Below are 9,969 nucleotides of genomic sequence, written 5' to 3' on the forward strand. Positions count from 1 at the left end.
CTTCCCCTAAAAATGGACTACCCAAAACTTGTAGAAAGACATTCACATTTCTAAGCAATCCATCTTTTTCTCCTAGAGCCACCCTGCTCCCCAAATCACAACATCTTCCAATTCACAACACACAAATCTCAACTTAATAATATTAACCCACAGATTATCAGAGCAATTCTAAAACAAAAGGTATAATAGAAATAAAAGTAAAGAGGGTGAAGGATCTACAGATCCTACAATGTGGAAGCAGTGACAACTATGCCTCAACTCCATGTACGCCCGACCTCAACTAATCTAGCCTTCAAACTGGGCATTTGAAACCGAAGGGCCCAGGGGAAAAGTATTGAAAAGAACGCGTTAGTGTGAGTGGACAAAAATAAATAATTAAGACGATTTAAATAAAGCAAACTTGAATACTTTCCCACTTATTTCATAAAAAACCCGATGCATGCAACAATTATTAAAACATATTTCTTTAAACTCTTAAATCTCGTGAAAACATACCAGCCCCGCTAGTTAAGAGAAGTCGGACTAGCCCCGCTAGTTAAGTAATAATAGGATATGGGGAAGAAGATATCACCATACGGGTAAATAAGCCCCTTAGGCTCTACCGACCCTCGACTGCCACCCACACATAGATTGTGTGAGGAGGAGAACTAATAACCTCAACTACCACTCACGTGAGGAGGAGAATCCTCGACTGCCACTCACAAACACAAAGTAAGTGAGGAGGAGACACTAACCGAACGACCTGAGTATGGTGAGGAAAAACAATCGAAAACCAGTAAATCCATAAAACTTCCCCAGTGTCTCACGAGAAAAAAAATAAGTATATTCCAATGACGTGGCCCCGCACGCCAAAATATTCTCAAAATCATAACAAATAGGCGAGATCAAATTATAAATCGTAACTCAGAAACAAAACCAAATCCACAATCATCAATAAGGCATTCCCAATGCCAAAACCAAAGGTCGATGAACAAATGAGAGAATATAACTTCATCGAAATCCCATTTCGAAAAATCATTTCAAAATCTCAAGTCCGATAATATGGCAGAAAACTCAAAATCGACGAATAGAAAAAATAAAATATGAATTCTGGAAATTACCTCAGAAAATAATTCGTCGAAAATCAACATAAATCATAAATTCGAATCCGAGCATAACAAATTAATATCCAAAAGTCATAACTGAGATAAATCATAACCAATCTCTGAAAATCATTATTGAAAGCAAAACTACGAGATAAACCGAAATCAAATTCCGAAATCAATTCATATGCTCGAAAAGTAATATGATAATTAAATAAAGCACTAGTTCAAGAATTAAATGCATGCATCATTCTTTAAGAAATAAAAGTCCACTCACAGTGATTCAAATGCAATAACCGTCAACTCATCCATCCCAAGTCAAGAGCTCGGAAATTTCTCCGTTCAATCATTTTTGATATTGAGCTTTCGTTCTATCTCAAGTAGTCACACTCGAGTCCTTAATAAAATAATTAAGCCCGATTAGTAACTTATTAACAATGAAAACTTCCTTAAATAACCAAAACGTGTTAAATTCACCAATCTAGCTACTCTGAATTGATAATTACGGGTAACCATTTCTGAATAATCCACTTAATAAAGTAAACTCATTCAGAACATGGTAATTACACTATTTCCAAGTTATCATTCAAGTTAACCCTTTGACCTTTTACTTAGCCTTTAAACCTTAAATGTAAGATTCATGATCACCATTTCCAAATGATTCTGTCCTTACGGTAATTCCCGGATATGGTAGTATTAGAATATTCCAATTGGCAACTTGTTTCATTAATCTTCGTCGAACAATCGATTTAACTTGCTCAAATAAAATTTGTCATTCTCACTAACAATTTCCTCTCAACATCAATTTCAACATTCAGCTACTTGCCAAACTCATCAAAACCGATCCATTCAATATTCACCAATACCTTAATTATTTGGCCAAACTACTTACCACTTCTAGTAAGACATTTCCACAATGGTAATCAATTCGTCACTTCCTAACTTAGCACAAGCATAACACCATCGAAAATATATTTGAAACCATTCTAATTGGAAACCAATAACTCCATCAATCCAATTATAGTAATTATAAGGTCACCGAACCCAGTCCCTTACCGATTCTTCATCTCCAAACAGAGGGCCAATTCTAACTAAGTGTAGTCCTCCACCACCAACAACCATTCGAACTCCTTGCAATAACAACACAATTTAATAACAATCTTCAACGAATTATATAACTCAAAATAGAGTTCCTGATTCTTACCTTCCTTCATTATACATCAAACTGAAGCAATTCCCATTCCTTTCTCCAAAAACTTCAGAATGCCTAATAAAAAACTAATCAAGATGGCCTGGAAATCCAGTGGCGGAGTCACGGTGGTCCACACGGCAGTGGCAGCGCGTGCGGCTGTTCTGGCTGAAGCAAAGGTCGGAGCCAGAGGGTTTTGAAGAATGAAGAGGCTCTGATTCCAACTATGGTGGTCGTGCAGCTCGGGTGGCCGGAAATGGCGAATCTATACTTGCAAAATCCCAGATTCCGGCGACAACTTGTACGGCCTCGTCCGGCATTGGTGGGTGACGAAACCTCTGGGTTTTCTTCTCCATTGCTCGCTGAGTGCAGCGGTGATGGTGGTGTGGTAAAGGGGATGACTAGAAACTGGTGAAGGTTGTGAAACAGTGGCATCGTAGGTTTGGAGGTCAAGTGCGGTGATCAGAACGTCTTGATCGGCGGCGAAACAACTGGATCTTGGTCGGGTTTGTGTTATGGTGATGGCAGTGTAGTGTGGTAGTGGCCGGAAGTGGTGATTTCGGCGAGAGCAGAGAGATGAAAAAGAAAGAGAGAGATTAGTCCGTGCGGCCGAGGAGGAAGAGAGAGAAGGAGAAAAGGGAAAACTGAAGGAAATCCTAGGGTTTTTCCTTTATATACTTGACTTAGTGAAAAGTCAGTTTTTCCCTTTACAAAATTCCGATAACTTCAAAGTAGAAATAAACTTCCATAGACTGTAACTAATTCATACGAATTCTGATTCTTGCGTGCCGCATGTCCACGAACTCAGTTTAACGTCCTCTCCAACTTTTGTGAAGAAAATTTTATCACTTGATGAACGAAACAAAAAGTCAACTTTTAGAGCCCTCCCCCAAAAGTATCGAAACGAGGTTAAAAGTGAAAGTAAATGTCGTTTACCGTCCAAATGACCAGTAAACAGGTAAATTAGGGTACAAAACGTAACATTTACCCTGAGATTGATCAGTTGTAGCTAGTCCTTTAGGACCTAGCAGAAACCTTTTAGGGATTTTTTCTTTGGATTCCTCGGCATGTTCAGGTTCTTTTCCTGTTCTTCTCTTTCTGGGATTGCGAATTCATCGCCTTCTCTTCGACTGAACACCTTCATCGCTAAAAGTCTAGAAGATAGTTCTTGTTTCCTGCAATTAATTCAACATTATAATCATATTGGTTAAGAAATAATTGGCAGTTTGCTAATTTTCCTCTATCAGCAGCTTTATCAAGTTTAAAATTTTTACTCTAACACAATCGGTACGTACAGTAAAAGGTTTTCCAAGAAAAGCTGGTGAATTTAAAATTATTTTTTTGATAGGCAAAATTTTCTTTTCTCCTGTAGGATAATTTTATTTTGCAGGGCTGAACTTGCCACTACAAAATTTACAGATCTTTTCAATGTTAGTTCCAGGCGTTTTTACCAGGACAACACGGGACCAGTAGTTATCACTAGCATTAGTTTGGAGAATTATTTCATCTTTCTCTTCTGGTTGTTGTAGGGGAGGGAGATTCTTGCAGAGGGATTTTATCTGCTTCACAATTTTTCATCATCTTCTGTGAAGTTCCATTTTCTTTTGGAACTTGTTTTAGGAGATAATATTGTTGTTAGTCCTGAGATTTTGGGAATGAAATCTCTCCCATAGTTGATGACTCCTAAAAATCTCTCTAGACTTTTAGCGTCAAGGATTCTGTCTGGAAATTTTCAAATTTTCTCGAGGATGTGAGGTTGGAGTTTCATTCACTATACCACAAAGTTAATCAGACAACTGTCAAACGACTGTTGTCTGAATGAAAAACCTGCTGTTGTCTAGTAGCCTGATGTCTGATTGACTTCATTCAGACAACTGTCGATAACAGTTGTCTGTTTTTCAGTCACACAACACATATAAGTAAATATTTGTTGTTTGAATTTATCCAAAATCTAATGTGTGTTGACTTAGACAACAGCTTGTTATTTTGGTGTTGAGTGAAATTACTTTAGGACAACTATTTTCTGAATGTTGTGTTGTGTCTGATGAATCTCCAACAACAACAATATGTGAATGTTGTTGTCTGAAATGAACCTCAGACTACACATACTTTTTTTCTGTTGTCTAAAATGTAGTTAAGATAACAGGTTGCTAGATGTAAATGTTGTCTGAAAGCATTTAAGATAACAATGTGCTAGATGCATCTGTTGTCTTGAATGAACCTCAGACAACACGTAATTTTTGTTTCTGTTGTCTGAAGTTCATTTAAGATAACATGTTGCTGGATGATAATGTTGTCTGAAATCCCATTAAGATAACAATGTGTTGGATGCATGTGTTGTCTTGAATGAAACTCAGACAACAGTGATAGTTTGGTTATGTCGTTGCAAGGAATTGCACACAATGTCTCCTTTATTAAAACTGTTGTCTGAATGTTCCTCAGACAATAGATATTATGTGTTTGTAAATTTATGTGTTGTCTGATGATATTGCACTACCACAGTTAGTAGCCTTATATATGTTGTTTGAATTAATAAGCACAGCTGATTTCTGGAAATAGGCAAATATGAAATACAAATTAGTTCAAATGTCATTTACTAGCACATCATTGTCATACATTGCTAAAACACACCGAAACTACAAATAGGGTACCCAATTGTATGAAGTATTTCTTACATATCAATTCAAAGTACTAGTTATTTCTTACATATCAATTCAAAGTACTAGCTATTCATGTCCAACCAAAACGTAACCACAAACTTTGAACTGAAATAACAAAATAGGTCTCCAAGAAGTACCAACACAAATCTTACATATATGTTTTAACCACAAACTTTGCCCACTCAGTTCTGACCACCCAGTGCAGCATCAATGCATATCTTCGTATATTCTGTTAAAGAGAAAGGACTTCCTGCAAAAACAAAACACTTGTTCAATAGTAACTATATTGTAGAATAATTAAGTGATACTTGAGCAACAACTAATGTAAACTAGGCTTATATGCACCAGCATCTGTAGGTACTCTTTAATTACCTTATGAAATAATATAATCCAACAAATGGTGTTGTCTTACATTGTAAACTAAAAGCTGATAACAATACATGGATATATACTATCAGTGCACCATCAATAACCAACTCACAAAAATACAGCTAACTTAAAGAGCCAAATTTGGAAGAAGTAAACTTACGAGTGTTAGACAGCAGTTATTACAAAACAACATTATTTGCAGTCTCGATTGCTAGCCTCATCTAAAATTACCAAGTCTTCTTTGAGTAGCATGCAAGTGTCAAGACCTGAATGTGGAAAGAATTAAGATAATAAGCTACTTAGGGCTTGTCCGGTAACGTTTTTAAAAATGATTTTTCAAAAACCGATTTTGAAAATAAAAACAAGAAAACAAGATTGGATTTTTGAGATCCGAAAATGTGTCCGGTAGCTTATTCCAAAAATAATTTTCAAAAACGAGAGAAGATTGCGACTAGAGATGAGAGAGAGACCTGAGCAGAAGATAGCGACTTGAGAATATGGAAGAAGAGAGCACATTCTTTTTTTTCTTTGTTTTGGAAGATATATCTCCGTGTTTTCTAAAATATGAGAATGAAAATGTGAAAACGTCTATTTGTCGTTTTCCTGTTTTACGAGTAAAATGAAAAATTATTTTCAAAAATTATTTTCTTCATTTTTGAAAACAGAACAACGAACGCATTTTCAAGCCATTTTCATTTTATAAAATGAAAAAGATGACTTGAAAACCTTACCGAACGCCACCTTAATGATTGCAATAGAAAACTGGTATAAAACTTAAAACTTAAGAGTTGTACTAGGGCATATAGGTGTTTCAATTTTTATCATAGAAATTTAGACAAAAGAACCAACTAATATTGGTAATCATAAACTTCTACAAGTGCCAATAGATACACTAGACAAAATTTACCTGATCTCCTTGGCCCATCTTATTTCGACCCAAGATAAAAGATGAAAGAGTAAAAAAAATCATAGAGCTCTGATCTAGAGTAAAAAACTTTGTAAGGTATAAATGATCATGCAGTACCTCTGAACTCCACCAAATTTTGTAGGCTCTAATTGATTCCTCAAGGACTCCTCCATAGAAAGCCCACTGCAAGTTCAAAGAAAAAAATCATATAGGACAGAACTTATCTATAGTTCATAAATCATGTTTCAGTTGGATGACCTAAGAACCTACATCAAAGATGAATACACAATAAATGAACAATGATTTTGTGAGGAAAAAAAGAAAAGAAAAACTAATTTCAAGTATAAATATACCTTGGTACCTTCCCTAAAAAATGGGACAAAAGAAAAAGTACCGTCAAGTATATAAGTTGTTGCAACAAACACCCCACCAGGTCGTAGTACTCTGCTAATTTCAGCAACCTTCAAAAACCACAGCTGCCAAATTACTCAAGGAAAATACTAATTACCTAAGAACCAAAAAGATGGGGAGGAGGAGGGGGATGGGTGGGCAGCATTGACATTATAAGAATGAACAGAAATTAGATAGTCGATATGGAATTCCATCATTCCATATAGTCAACTTTCCTTCTCATAGATTATAATGGAAACAATACTTCTATATCTAACATATTGGACATCCATAGTCTCCTTTAAAGTAAAATCTGTGCAGTTTGCATTTTAATCTGCAGAAAGAAGTAACTACAAGTTTAATGCACTAAATGTTTGCAGTAAAGCTCATCTCCTCTCATGATTCCATCACTATCTTTACATCGTCAATTTTACTCGGTGATCATGCGTTTCCACTAAAAGACAAAAACTATGAATACGTAAGAAAAACAGCAGAAATGATGGAGGAAAATGTCAAATCACCAACAAACTTATTTCTTTACCAAAGTATCAAAAACTGTAAAGTAAATTCTGCAGAAATGATGAAAGACACATGCATTCAACAACAAAGCTATCATTCTACATGATGGTCAAATGATAATTTACTAGCCCCAGTACAATGAATGCATATACTAGGCAATCCTCAGTTAAGATATAGCCATTAACATATTAAGCAACCTAACCTTTACTTCAATTAGAATCAAAGAAACCATACCACAATTGTTTGGGCCCATAGTATCCAGAATACTGTTGTAGAGAAGTGACGCAAGCTTGTGCCCATGCCAAAAGCCACTCTCTTTTATCTGTTAATCATATAATGTTGCACTAATAAGAATAAATACCAAATTTATAGGTAAAGATGCTCACATCATGCCTTATAATTTTGTAAAGCACTATGCAGAAGGGCAGCTTAAGCATCATAAATTTACACCATATAAAAGATCAATACAATATACAACATTTAATAATTTGATGGCTCGGTGCATATTGTACAAGAAACTTCCAGCATTTGAATGATGCATGTACATGACAGTTTGATCCAATCAAGGAAGGCACTAGTTCTTTCCATGATCAGGTACTTAAAGCTATAATTTGAACTCTCTAATGCTTGGATTTAAAAGGTTGTGATGGTGAGCTGTACTATAAATGTTTACCAATGATCTTGGGCTTCTTTGACCAATGAAACTACTCTTGGCATTATAGTTATTATCAGTAACTTGCTTAATGGCTTGGGGGTAGTTACTATGCTTCAATTACATATATGGAATCAATTTTTTAGTGAAAAAAAAAAAATTATGAACAAGGAAAATCTCACAATGAATCAAAGAAGTTGTGTCGGAAAATCATTGGAAAGTCAATATATTAGAATTGTTCTATCTCATAGACCTAAAAGCTGGATTATATATGCACAATGCAAAGAAATTTGTTTGCATAAAATTTATATATAGATATACCTTCTCTCGGTCCACCATATTATACCAGGGCAGGCCTAGTAAATCAACAGCAGCCAAGAACGTACCTTACAACATTTTCTGAGCTTGGCACTGAGTTCTGATCATATCTATTAACCTATAATAGAAAACGTCCATTGAAGTTAAAAACCAGACATTCAAGTCTAACTTGTAAACAACTTATAAGAGGAAGACTAGGAAATCAACATTTATCACAGAAACACACACACACATATATGGATAGGTCGATGCACTACCCTAAATAGATTGAAAATTTTAGTCTACAAGCTTAAAAATATATAGCAGCAAAAACCAGGAATATGCAAGCTTCAAATTACCTGAAATCTGCAGGAGAAAAACGAACTAGGAACACTTAGAAACAAAGCCATAGGCCAACAATATAACTATAAATTGTGATTCCAGCCACACCTTAACTATACAGCCACACAAAGATTCCTGTAACAGAATCAACTAACAGAGGTCACACTTTAGATTCCATATTGACGTGGAATCACCATTATAATTGTCCCTTATTCCAGCATGTCCACTAGAATTGTCCCTTATTCTACCATGTTCAGATCTAAATATGATGGTAGTGGAATTCAAGCTTACCTAGAAAAGCAGAACTGTGTGATCTGTTAAAAGCACTGTAATGCTTGTGAAAGCATTAGGTGTGTGCCCTTTGAAAGAAATATTTAAATTAGCTGGAGCCTGGATTTGTTGCCTACTGAATGATCCAATTTAAATCAGGGAACACATTCAGTCCAGCACAGTTTGCAACAATAATGAGCACCTATATATACACTCAGAAACCAGTTCAATACACTCAATTCCAATTCCTACAAATCCTATTCCAACCAAGTGAACCCAGAAACTAATTCAACACACTCAATCGAACCAAATCTTAAAAATCAAACAGACACCATCTTAGATTATGAAATAGCTAGCTATAAATCCTAGACAGGCCCGGTTCACTTTTGATTAAAAACCTAAACAAATTTACCAAAATCCATACGAATCCACAATGTCATATGGTCATACCTGAATTTTACGATTAAAAATTACAATCTGAGTCGCTTATCTTTGTCCTCAACCAAACACACAACACCGGTGCACCCAACCCGTGTCACGAAATCCGACAGCCTAAGAGAAGAACACGGGAAAGAGTTGAGATTTTTGCAATAAACCCAATCATATCAGTAAACCCAATAAAAAAAAAAAACAAAGAACTAAACTGAATCTGAAAGAGAAGACGTTACAAGGAGAGAGAGATGGAGGCTAAAGAGTGAACCCGTAAATCCTCAAGGGAGAGAGAGAGAGAGAGAGAGAGAGATGCAGTCGCGACTGAGGGACTAACGGAGAGAAAACCTGTGGTGGAGAGACTGAAGGGGCGCGCGATGGAGAGGTCTGAGTGAGAGCGAGGCTGTGGGTGAGAGAAAGCGAGGCTGAGAAGGTGAGGGGGATGGGTGAGAGCGTTGGTGAGTGAGAGAAAGCGATCTGGGAGGGAGAGTGACCTAATTTTTTTAGCTAAGGGAGGGAACACGGTTTTTCAGATAGGCTAGGTTTTGAAAATTTGAGTGTTTTGAGTGAAAAAATAAATGCAAATTAAATTTTTGTTTGTTTTTTTTGGCTTTCAGACAACAGATACTCTTGTTAGTGTTGTCTGAAATTTCTCAAATTTACCAAATGGCGATGTGTTGGCTGAGTAGAGATGAGATGACTGGTTTAAAAAATCTGTCGTCTGACTAACTTAGACGACAGCAAAAACTCATGTGTTGTGTGATGAGTGTCGTGTGATTAACTTATTCTAGTAGTGATTGCTCCATTCTTGATGTTTATTCCAAGAAAATCAACTTCGTCTAGGATAAAAAATATTTTCTTTT

The sequence above is a fragment of the Rosa chinensis genome, chromosome 6 (genome assembly GCF_002994745.2).
Source record: "Rosa chinensis cultivar Old Blush chromosome 6, RchiOBHm-V2, whole genome shotgun sequence".
In the NCBI taxonomy this organism is placed as follows: Eukaryota; Viridiplantae; Streptophyta; class Magnoliopsida; order Rosales; family Rosaceae; genus Rosa; species Rosa chinensis.